This window comes from Oryzias melastigma, linkage group LG5, assembly GCF_002922805.2.
Source record: "Oryzias melastigma strain HK-1 linkage group LG5, ASM292280v2, whole genome shotgun sequence".
In the NCBI taxonomy this organism is placed as follows: Eukaryota; Metazoa; Chordata; class Actinopteri; order Beloniformes; family Adrianichthyidae; genus Oryzias; species Oryzias melastigma.
In genome coordinates this window covers 24,718,404-24,730,631 of record NC_050516.1, presented here as the reverse complement: position 1 = coordinate 24,730,631, position 12,228 = coordinate 24,718,404, and the positions used below count along the sequence as shown (strand labels likewise).

General features: G+C 36.4%; 1 protein-coding gene across 1 annotated transcript in view; it reads left to right on the top strand.

Moving 5' to 3' along the window:
- Window positions 1-12,228, top strand: part of LOC112145389 (cadherin-22) — a 227,533-nt gene that overhangs the window by 48,290 nt on the left and 167,015 nt on the right. The window contains exon 2 of the mRNA XM_024270564.2: window positions 6,387-6,465. The gene's annotated coding sequence lies outside the window, so the exon portion shown is untranslated. The remainder of the gene's footprint in view (window positions 1-6,386; window positions 6,466-12,228) is intronic.

Sequence of the window (12,228 nt, the reverse complement as noted above, 5' to 3'; positions counted from 1 at the left end):
ATTATTTTCATTACGAGCTGTCTGCTGTCTTAGGGAGCATGAGAGCAGGCCCCACGAAATTTTAAAATCGTAGACCAATGGGTGAACCTGTGGAGAAAAAATATTCTAGAGACTGCAAGTCTAGAACGACCCAACAGAAAGTTGACATTTTCTAGTGGGGGGCGGAGCAAGAGCACGACTTCCATTTCATTGAGGTCAAAGGCTAGAACACAGTCGTAGAGCGGACACTATGTTCAGGAGAAAAGATTTTGTTCCCCTCCAGAAAAAAAGTAGAGATTTTAAGTAAGATTTGTTTGATTTAAACGACAAAGCCAAATGCACTTTATGTTATTTAAATGCACATGATGTACCTCTTGAACATAATCATATATTTACTGCAGTTGTAAACAAAATACTTTCAACTATGTAATAAATATTGAAAGCAATCTACAGGTACATGTTTTTTTTTTTTTTTCTTATTTCAATTGACTTGAGTTAAAATTGATCAGAAAAATGAAAACTTTGACTTGGGCTGTCAAATTAAACCCGTTATTGAGATTAATTAATTGTAGACATTTTAGCGTGTTAGTTTTTAAAATCGCATCAATCTCACTTTTGTGTCAGATGGTTACTTCTGTGTTAGTGCTCACCTGGAGGAGCAATATCCTGCTCTTACTATGGTCATTTAAGAGAAATCTATTACTAAATGAATTATTAAACCTGTAGTCTAGTTATAGTTTTGTCTAATGTTTTAAGGTTGAAAAAAATGACCCCTCTGCTGTGTTAAAGTAATGGTTGAAAATCTTTTGTATGGAAAAAAAACTTCATAAAGCATCAATTTTAGTTGTATGTTGATCTTTTACTGTGCCTTGATGTCACAAATGTAAATAAAATACCTGAAAATGAGGTTTTTCACAGAAATTGTTAGGTTAAAAAAATGTGATTGATTTGATTAGTTAATTTCAGCTCCTGATTAATTAATCACACAAAAAATTAATAGAATGACAGCACTAATTTAGACATGGAAACAACTTTTTTAACATAATGCAAATAGTTACTTTTCCTGATAATTAGTTACTTTTGTTATAGAATATTTCAGTTATTAACTTAGCTACTTTTTAGATTAAGTAGGGAGAAACTTCCTAATATTAATATTATATAGTCTGTTGTCTTTTAGCTTCTTCTTTTTTACATTGTTTATCTCTGTAACGTTTAGTTTGCATTGAGATGCAGACATTTGGAAAGTCTGACCTCCCACCGTTGTCTATCAGTTTTAGAGTAGCTTGGAGCGGCGAGTGTTGGACCCATCGGACATTAACTTTTGTTTTGTTGGAAGCGTATCATGAACCGAGTTTCTCCATACAGCCATTTTGTAATGATTCTGTCTGCTTTCCTGTTGTCTGAAGATGACAAAGACTTGGTGGCTTCCTCACGCCAAAACTTCCAGCTCTCATTGGAGTGATTTGCAGCTGATTGTGATTAACCTTGGATAAGAATCAGTACCTCCAACTGAGACAAATGTTAGCTGGAGAAAGATGGAAAGCCCGCTCCGGGATTGAAATGAGTCACTTCTGCAGGTGGAGGAGGTTAAGGATTGTTCACAAGTTAGGGAGTGATTGAGTGGAAGATTGACCGGATAGGTGCATTGTAGTGAAGATTAGAGCTGAGTCAGCTTCCAAGTTACCAGTCAATCTATGTGCCTACCTCCACCTATATGAGCTAGAATTTGTGAAGAGACTGTTTGGATCACAGATTCAGATCATGGATGCTAGATTCCTCAACATGGAGAGATTCTTTTTTAAAGACAGGGAGTGAAGTGACGCCATTTCTTCTTCACATCGAGACGAACCAAACACATATCAGGCCAGAGGAGCCATTACCACCAAGCGTCTCTGCAGCAAACCTAGATGGACATTCATCTGTGCAGTTTGAAATTCAATGCCAAAATCAACAAAGTATGACCTTCTAGAAACACAGTAAAATGACAAACTTAAACCCCCTGAAGTTTCTTCGATTTGCAACTCAAAGTGCCACTTGTTCAAAATATAAAGGGTGGTTGGAAAGTGGGAATAAGCAAAGAAAAAAAACAGAATAAAATAAAAGAGAAGAGGAGGGACCAGAGGAGGTGCTGGGCCTCAGGGATTCCTGTGTTTATCCTCTTCTGCAGAAGGCTTCTGAAGCACTACCTCAAGAAGAGACTTAAAAGCAGGGTGGCTGCTGCTCTGCGCTGATCTGTTAATACCAGCCGATACAGAAGGCTCCACCACGCTACTCTGAAGGTGGAGCTGCACAGTCCAAGCGTGTGTGTGTAGTTTTCCACACGTGTTCAAGGATCATATCGTATCTAAGCAGACGATTTTTCCTTCCTCAGTGTTGGCTTTTCCTGTTTAACCCGAAGACACGAAGTTACCAAAGTGATTAAAAGATTAGATTGGGCCATCATGTGTCAATATTGTCGCCTCAAGCTACTGCTGCTGCTGCTGCAAGGGTGGGGCTTAGAGGTGGGAGGGGTATCTGCAAACTATCCTCTTTTTGTGAAGTATAAATAGTCTTGCGCCTCCTGGGAATCTGTGTAAAACGCCCCCAGATGCTCAGCAGAAATATACACACTGGGAGGCGGAAAATCTGCATAGGATTTAGGATGGGTGCTTCTCAGAGGACCGTGTCATTTGCTCTCAGGGGGTCCACATGATTAACTCTACAAATGGAATGGGAGCTTGTGACGTGACGATGCGAAGAACTAGACACTTATGAATCTAGGTGGCCTCTTTTAAATGTAAACCACAGTTTTAATGCTGATGTGATCATTTTTGAGAATCACCCAAAGGTCTTTAAATGTCCCATCACCAATTTTTTTTTTTTTTCAATACTTGTAGCTTAATGTTGACGTTATTCTCGCCCATATTTCTTTTATTTTACTACACCAAAGCTGTAACTATTGACATTCTTTCAACAAGGATTGAATGTAATTCAAGCAGATTCTGAAGTGAAAAAAAAGTATTTTTCACTGATATCAACACTTAAGACATCAATGTAAAACAGTAGATTCATTCTAAACTTTACCAATTTAAAGTAATACTGAAAAATGTTGCATAACGTTCCAAAGTCGATGTAAAAAAAATGCTTTAAAAACGTAATACGAAAAACCACCTTAAAAACTGCAAATTAAAAGACAGCAATATAAAAAAAACGCAATACGAAAAAAAAGCCAGCGGGTACTTCCTATTTGGAACACCATGGGGGAGGAGTCACTCAGTCCAGTTCTTATTTAGAGTGTCTAAATGTGTTTATAAAACTGATCGTGCTTTCTGTTTGTAAGAACTACTCACAAGAACCCATATAGATATTAACAGGCATTAGAAATACATGGTGACAGAATAATTTTCACGTTTAAGTCACAGACTTTCTTGGCACAGCTGCTCATTGAAAAGTTTAAGTTAGAAAATACCATTTAAGTATTGCCTCTATAAAATCTTGACATCTAACACCGTTTTAACATTTAGCCTCACAAAGATTACAACTTGTGAATTCAGCTGATTTTTTTTCTTTTAGGATTTTTCACTGTGCCCATGAAGGAGAATTTCCAAACATCCAGTGAAGTCAGATTTAATGGACTCAGCAGCATCCTTTTAAGTAGTGCACGGCTGTATTTGCATGAGATCAAATGGAAAATTCCATCAGATCTTAAATACTGAAAAGTCTGGAACCTCTCCAAGGTCAACACCAGCATGCACCATAGTCAGTGGAAAAATTAGGAAAACAAATAAAATACTGACTTAATCAATTAAAAAATGAAAATAAAAGAGTGCTGGAGAGTAATTTAGATTGTTTGATCAATATTATCTCAAGGTGTAGGTGTTTTGGCAAGGCCCAGATGAGACTATCATCTTTGTCATTGAGTAAAGTCACAAACCCATGCTATGACAAAGTGATTTGTGAATATTTGCATATGCATCCCAGCTCCTGGCTGAAAACACTTTTTCCTAGGCGAGAGTTTTTCTTGATTCATAAACTCCAAATAGTTTAATAAAACGAGTTTGCTCATGTCAGAGTGTCCTTGGATCGCCTTACTGACCTCCTCCGTGCTTCTGACGGGAGGCGGTTGTGACTAATATGCTGCCCAGTTAGACGCGAACCAACACAAGCGATATCGAGACATAAAACATGAGCACGGCTGAGTGCAGCTTTACTTGATGACTTTTGTTTAAAGTAAAATTTATGTCAGGTTGAATGCCTCTTTTCCACTTTGCCCGGCTTGTAATCTTCAATAACAGGCTGTCAGAATGACATGGTAAATCAAGCATGCAATATTGCCTGCACTACCCTGTAATGACAGCTTAAACAGCAGAGATACTGTCAGACCTCTCCGTGGTACATGACTTTTTTTTTGTTGCTATTTTAGGTTAAAGTCAAGCTTAAAATATTTTGCAACTGGAGAAGTTTACAAAAAGATATAATTGTTAGACAGTTTTCTAAGTACTGAGCGTTCACAGTGGTCCTCTAATTATGATGATGACATTTTTAGCCAAAATCAAAGAACCCGTCATGAGGAAGTATGGTTTTGAACAGGTAAAAAAACCCCACAATCCAATACCCATACATGCTAGCTGTGTTAGCGTATTCACAATAACACCCCTTGTTTGCAACAACAAAAAATAGATAGATACTACTTTAACAAATGTTAATGTGAATGTGCTTACTCCCAACTGTAACACGTGGAAAAAAAAAAAAAAAACTACCATGCTGCATATTAGCTGCGTTAGCTTAGCATCAGAAAACACAGCCAGAATGTATCCTTATAAAGTGCTTTAGTTTAAGGCGCTTTGTCGTTTTTTTTTTTTTAAATAACGCTTTAGTGAAAGCATCACAGTACTCGGTGTGGTGATGTGGATACCATTTATTATATCATATCATTATTTCATAAGTTAAAGAAACTTTTCAGTATATTATGCTGTTTTCTTTACATCAAACACATTAATAGTTACAGTTTGTCAATAAAATGCTTTACCTTTTAATTATAAACTTCACCAATATTCACATCTATTCAACAACAAATCTGTACAGCAGCTACACACTAGCTGAAGCTTTATTTAAATCCTGGAGTTTGTCGTTTCTCTCAGAGGAGGTGACTTATAATGCGAACAAGGAAACCCTTTCTTATAGAGGAGATAAGGACAAAGTTTTATGTGATTAGACTAAAGTTAGGTGGTAATTAGCAGTCAAGGCAGCTCTGGAACCTCAGGGGAACCCTGACATTTCTGTGTTTGTGTTTTGGACCCCGGTGACGGGAGAGCGTCAGGTAATTAAGTGAGGATTGTAGACTGCGCCTCTCTCACTGCATTATTCTTTCTGAAGCATCCTTCGCTCTCAGCCTTGTACCTAATGTCATCATAGCAGTCAACGTCTTTTTTTTCCCCCTTAATCTTAGGGTGTCTGCTCATAGAGTCCCATTTCATCCAAAAGGTCATTTTTTTTCACCTTTGCTTTTCATCTTTTTTTTTTTTAATCGTCTACAACTTTTATTTTTTGTTTTTACGTTATATTAGCAAATTGTCTCCTTCCTGCCTTTCTCCACTTGTTCCTAAACTCCTATTAAAAAGTCTGAGTGGGGAATGCCTTCCATTTAAGTGAGAATAACAAAGAAATTCACCCCAGGGCATGTTATACTTTGATGAGATAAAAAAAACGTGGCAACAAACAGAAGAAAGAGAATTGTTGGATGACACCAAGGAGACAACCTGAAGGACTTTAGAGCAATTATTTACGAAAAGAGGGCAGATATTCCAGCTGGTTGGGGGATGACGAACATGCTATTTGCAAATTGAGTTGATGGTTTAAGCAACCCAGCCTCCAAACTTTGACTCATTATGAAAAAAGAAATAAAAACGAGAAAAGAATAATCAGTAAAATGACAAGGAGAGAATCTATTCTAATGCCATCATGCACTTTCATGCATGCATTGCTCTATGTAGGAGGCTGTTGCTGCTTGTTCACACTATTGATAGGGCTACAAATATCAGAACATTTTCAAACTTCTTCATGTTGCATGAATACAATCCGTATGGTAAATAGAAAAAGGAGAATTTCAAGTCAGAAGAAAAACATGATAAAAACACTAAATCTGGTTGAATAAATGTGTTCATGTGATCCATCATTAATTAAACCCTGGAATTCAGCTTGTTAAAATGCAAAAGATAAGGGTGTTACATTTGGGATAAATCAAAGTTGATTGCAATAATAAAATAGATTAGAGCTTAAATGAAAAGGTCAAAGAATGCACGCCTGCATTGGAAGAGTATTTGTGACAGTAAGCAAGATTGTTATTTTCATATTTCTTTTACCACATGAAGAGGAGATAAATTGTATTTTCTGATGACAGTCTCCTTCTTTTTTTTGTTTATCATCAGACTGGAAAATGAGTGAAGAGTGGGGCACAATGGAACAGCCAGGGCACTGTAGGAAGACCAATCATCTGCCAGCCTCAAGGTAGGTGGTGCTAATACTAGACTGAAGTGTACTCGAGTAAACATGTATTTCTTAGATGAGGTGAAAAAAAGGGCATAGAAAGCATGAATACACTGACACTTGAAGTGCTGCTTGAATGTGTGTTTGAATGGCGTTATCAAGAGGATGCAAGAAAGATCATGTAGTGGTTGCCAGAATACAAACATATGCTAAAAACACTCGTGTTGTTGCGTTTTTCTCATGATGGAAGATAAGTATTGCATTTATGAGTACTTTTTTATTAAAATTGCTGAAAAGACGAAAAAATAGAAAATACGCTGGGAGGGCCACAATAAGCTCCTTGTTCTGAGCTGTCACAGGGAGGGGAAGGGGGGCGGGGTTGCTGCATCCAACGGCCCACACCTCAGAGGTGAATTTCTAATGAGCTACTCCCGGTCTGCATAAACTATGTCCTAGAAAACAACATAGACTTTTTTGATTTAGTCCTAAAATGGTATAATCATAATTAAAAGACCACTTGGAACGCCTTTATAATAGATCAAAAAATGATCAGAGTGGGACTTTATTACATTTCCATCTACATTTATACCTTCTGCTCATGCAAAAAAAAAAAAAAAAAAAAAGAAAACTGGCAGAAGGAATGTTAGTTTGTACCCCAACTGGATAAAGTAAAAGCAGAAAAGCTCAGATATGTTTCCAGTTATTGCTATACTTAGCTTTTTTGTTTGGCAGCAACAGAAGACTGATTTTGTTGCGTACAAATTTAAAAGTAAAAACGAGGGCTGGGGATATGTCATTAAAAAAAAGAAAGAATCTGGCAAGATTTTAAATGAGCACCAGACAAATCCAGAATTTAATTTAATTTGCATGAATTTGTATTTATAACATCATAAAATAGAAATATTCTGCTCAGTCTCATAGTGTTAATTTCCAGTTCTCAGGAATCCAGAAATGAATAAAACTTCAGATGTGATCAGACTGAAAGCCTTATTTTTGTGTTTCTGAGTCGAGTCTTTGACTTTATTTTTTAAGTTAGCGGATTCATTCTGAAGATTATTCCAGCCAGCAAGGCCACGTGGCCCCATATGGTTTAAAAAGGGGGCATAAAATGTTGGTCCTGATTGGGTTTGTCTGTAGTTTCTGTGGTGGCCCACCTGTGTTTGCCCACATTGGCTTAACCAGGGGCTTAGTGGGTGGGCTAAATATCTAAAAAATACATCTGTAACATCTTAAAAATAAATTAAGGCAGAAAATTGTTTTGAAAAAAAAAATCATGTTTGTGAGGTATTATAGACTTATTCTTTTGCCAGGGCAGAAGCAATAGCACTTTGAATTGAAGAGTTTTAAACAAATAGTCAATAATTAAAGTGAAAATATGTATCTAACATCAAAGTGTTCAGCCTGGAACTATTCAGGGAATAGGTAACTACAAAATTGGTACACTCATTTTCAATGCTGGCCAAGCCCAATCCAAGGAGTCAGAGGGGGGTTTGATGAAGCACATTCCAGCTGAGATCAGGAAAGGAACAGGATGCACGCCTGGACATCAAATCAGGAGGTTAAACCAAAGCGAGCTACGATCCAATCACTTTTATGACCCTAAGGACAAGCAAGCACTTTTAGTGGCAATTCAAAAATTATCAATCAACCTTACTTGTGTGTTTGGTGAGTGTGTGGAAATACTCAGAGTAAACCCCAACAGATACAAGGAGGGCATCTGTACTCTACAGAAGTATGCCCTGGAAAGGAATAGAACACATCTACTATCACTGGTTGTTTGATACTGTATATATAAATGTATTTTTTTAAATGCATATAAATATATGTCTATGGAGCCAAATTGGGGCCATTAATATTTGAAACCTAAATAGAACATTTTGAAAAAATAATTGGTGTTTGGCCCAAAAAAAAAAAAAAAGTAAAATGTCCTAAAACCTTTTGGTGTTCTAAAATAACCTTAATTCTTTCCAGCTTCAAATGTTCTGTTTTTTAGGTTTAAAAACTCAAATTTCAATTTCAAAACTTTTTTTTTTCAGTTTTAAATCTTTTTTTCACTTTGAAACTCTTTTTTTTTCGCTTTCAAATCTGAAAATTTCTGTTTCAAAACTTTTTGCACGTTGTGGCGCGTTGGGGCGGAGCTAACACAAAGGACCAATCAAAATCGATGAAGGTGGTAACTTCAAAAACAAACATTTCACGACGTTTATTTATGACTCCACTGTGTTCTGATGGTGAAAATGTGGTTGGTTTATTCAAATATTACATTTAAACATGCTTATTTGTTCGAAATTCTTCGACCGCAATGAATTGTGGTTTATATCCGCTAATCTAGTGACCACTGATGTAAGCTAGTTTTTCTCAAAGACTTCTGGGAAATTTCCAGTGCACTCGATTTTGGAATTAGTAGATTCGGACATCGCTAAAAATGGCAAATTCACTGTATAGTGATTAGGGGGGAAATTTGGACACAACCACAAACTGTGTGATAATTACAGCAAGAAAATGGCAGCATGTCTGTGCTATCATAGACTGAAGTTGTCCCAAGACGGGTGTAAAAAGAGGAGTTTTATTGGGTACAAAGTGCGCGTCCAAAATGCTGTTCTAGCCCATTCAAAGCACCATATTGTAGTCAGTGTTACATACAAGAAAAACAGGAAACAAGAAAAACAAGAAATAACCCCCAAAAAACAGGCTCTTTAAAGATCCACTCCAATGAAAATCATCTTTTTTGTATTTTTAGCTTGTTTTTGTAGTATATCCCTAACAGTAGAGGACCTATATAAAATGATTTATGATTAAAACAGCATTTCTTATTTCAAATAAGAAGCTAATTAGAACTGAATGCTTGAAAAATGCTCAGGCTAATGACGCAGCTGCTGAAATGGGCGTGTCAAACCCTACTTTTTCATCTAAGTATCCACTTGTAGACAAAACAATTTATTTCCTCGTCTAAGCTGGTATCTGGCTCAAAACTGTATGGCTGGAAGCCTCCAATATTGTGCGCAGTTGTTTTGCTAGGCTAATATTAGCTTGTTGTATGAAGCCGTAAACTAGCATGAGAGAATGTAAGCAAAGGTTTGATGGGATATTAGCAGAGCTAACTTCTGCGCCAATAGCCCCGCCCACAACCCTGAATTAAAAATAAAAAGCTAAAATGTGTCTTAAAAACAAAACAGGCTTTTGATTTCAGCTAAAAACTGCATAATCATAATTTAAAGACGACTGGGAGCGTTTTTTCCACAGAAAAAAATATAGTTGGTGTGGAACTTTAAATGTTGCATGATAAATGTACTAGTAGTGAATTAACGCATCTTTCCTGTATGAAACAACATTTTGTGTTGATGAAAGTGTAATTAATGGACCCTATTGCTGTTTTTTTTCTGTATAACATATTTTGATCAAATATATTTATACTTTTTTTTTTTGATCCAGCAGTCCCAGCTGCAGTACACCAACATGCATAGATTCTCAGCACATCCCTAAATTGTTCACTTCTGCCTTTGGTTCTCCAAAACTGCTGTCAGTTATATATATACACATTTTTTGCAGTCAGAGGTCTTAAATGTGTGTGCTTTTTCAGTAGGAGAACCTTTTGGCCCTTCTTTATAAACCGCTCCTTAGTTCAGCTTGCTGCGTGTATCATAATGCAGACCTAGAGCGATCTGTGGGGAGGCTGGAGCCGCTCACATGGCTCCAGGCCAGGAAGAAATGCTTTTTTTTCCTTTTTTTAATAATTTGCATGGCATATCTTTGACTTTTTGGCAACATCAGGTTTTTAAAAACAGACTTTTGGAGCATCCAAACACTTGCCTCACACTAAAAAGGCTGAGAGAAAAAAAAAGGTTTAAAAATATTTACCATGTGCCTTGTGGCCTTTTAGGCGAACAGTATTTCTACTGTTATCAGACAGCTCTCTTATCCTTCCTTTAGTGATAAAGCAACTCCAAACGAATGGCCCACTATTATGTACTGCCATATGTCATTGGTCATTCCTGGGATAAGTATTTTTTTTTTTTTTTTACCCCACCACAAATCCATGAGTTCATGCTTCAAATTCATGTTTCTTGCTTAATCCAAAAAGACAATTCACATATGATTAAATATCTTGTTCACTTTTTGTTATTTCCCTTCAGGGGACGCCACAGTGAATCAGCTTTCACTAATTCACACTTTTTGTTTGGCAGAGAGTTTTATGCACTTCCTGACACAATCCTGTATTTTATCCGGCCTGGGGACTGGCACAGGGAGACACAGACTCGGTGCTACACTGGATCAATATTTGATTTTTACTCCATAATTCTAACTATATTATATGTTTTATTTATATTTTTTTAGACTTTCTGCACCAAAAACTATAATTAAAACATGTTGGAATCCCATACTAGTATCTTGTCCTCTAATGTTCCATGATGCAATATTATAATATTAGTAATAATAAAAATAATCAGGGGCGGAGCTTAGTGCTGTGCAGATCGATCCAAATTGGTATTGGATCGGTACTGGCCTGCAGATGTCAATATTTCCACTCATGTTTGAAACTTTTCTGTATCTGGAAAAATGACGCCGCTGAGTTACTGCCTCAACACTCTCACCCGTCCTGTGAGATCCCAGCAGCGGATCTCACAGTGCATCCATGCAGGCGGCAGGCATTATTCACCCTATTTCCACTCGAATTTTTTGCATTCTAGTTTTTTACAAGCTATGTTTCACCTGTTTTTATTGTAATGTTTAAAGGCTAAGCAGTTACAAATTATTGACATTCCTACCATTGTTTCCCCATTAAACATTTTGATTTATTTTTGTATCATAGTTACTTGTTTCTTTTGGTTTGTGGACTTTTTTGCATTCAGTTCATCATTTTTTTTATTATATTTCAAGACATTTTTATTTTAATAAACTATTTCCAATTTTACTGAAAATGTCCTAATTCTTGTTTTATGTTTATCAAGAAAATAAAAAAGGGAAACTTACAAAAAAAAAAAAATAATTAATTGCAATTAAAAGCAATTGAGATATTGAGGGTCGTGTCAGATCCACCTCATTTATGAAAAGTATTAATATTGGTATCGATATCGGCAATGCTGACTGGTATCGAATCAGTTTCAGATCGATACAGGTCAATATTGGCAATATTGACCGGTATTGGATCGATATCAGATCAAACATTGACCAGTATGGGATCGGTATCAGATAGATACCGATCAATATTGTTGACATTGACTGGTATCGGATCGGTATCAGATTGATACAGATCAATATTGGCAATACTGACCGGTATCGGATAGGTCTAATCAAAAATATTGACCAGTATCGGATCGATATCAGATCGATACCGATCAATATTGCCAACATTGAAGGGTATCGGATTGGTATCAGGTCAAATATTGACCGGTATTGGATCGATATCAGATTAATACCAGCCAATTTTAGCAATACTGAATAGTATCGGATCAATATCAGATCAGATATTAAGAATTATTTGATTGGTATCAGATCAAATATTGACTGGTATCAGATCGGTATCAAATCAATACCCAAATGCTATCGCCCAGCCCTAGTGGAGCTAGAACATTTTATATGGAGAGAAGAGGGAGGCAGTAGAATTTAAAAGGATGGCAAAGGATCAAAAATATGTAGCTCGAACAGTTTTATCATTATTTTGAGTTTGTATTTCATTTAAAAATTTAAAAATACTCATTTTGCTGTATTAGCAATGCTCAAAGAGGCTGGTATTAATGATGATTCATCTTTGTCAATGATGAGTTAGTTATGACTGAAAAACGG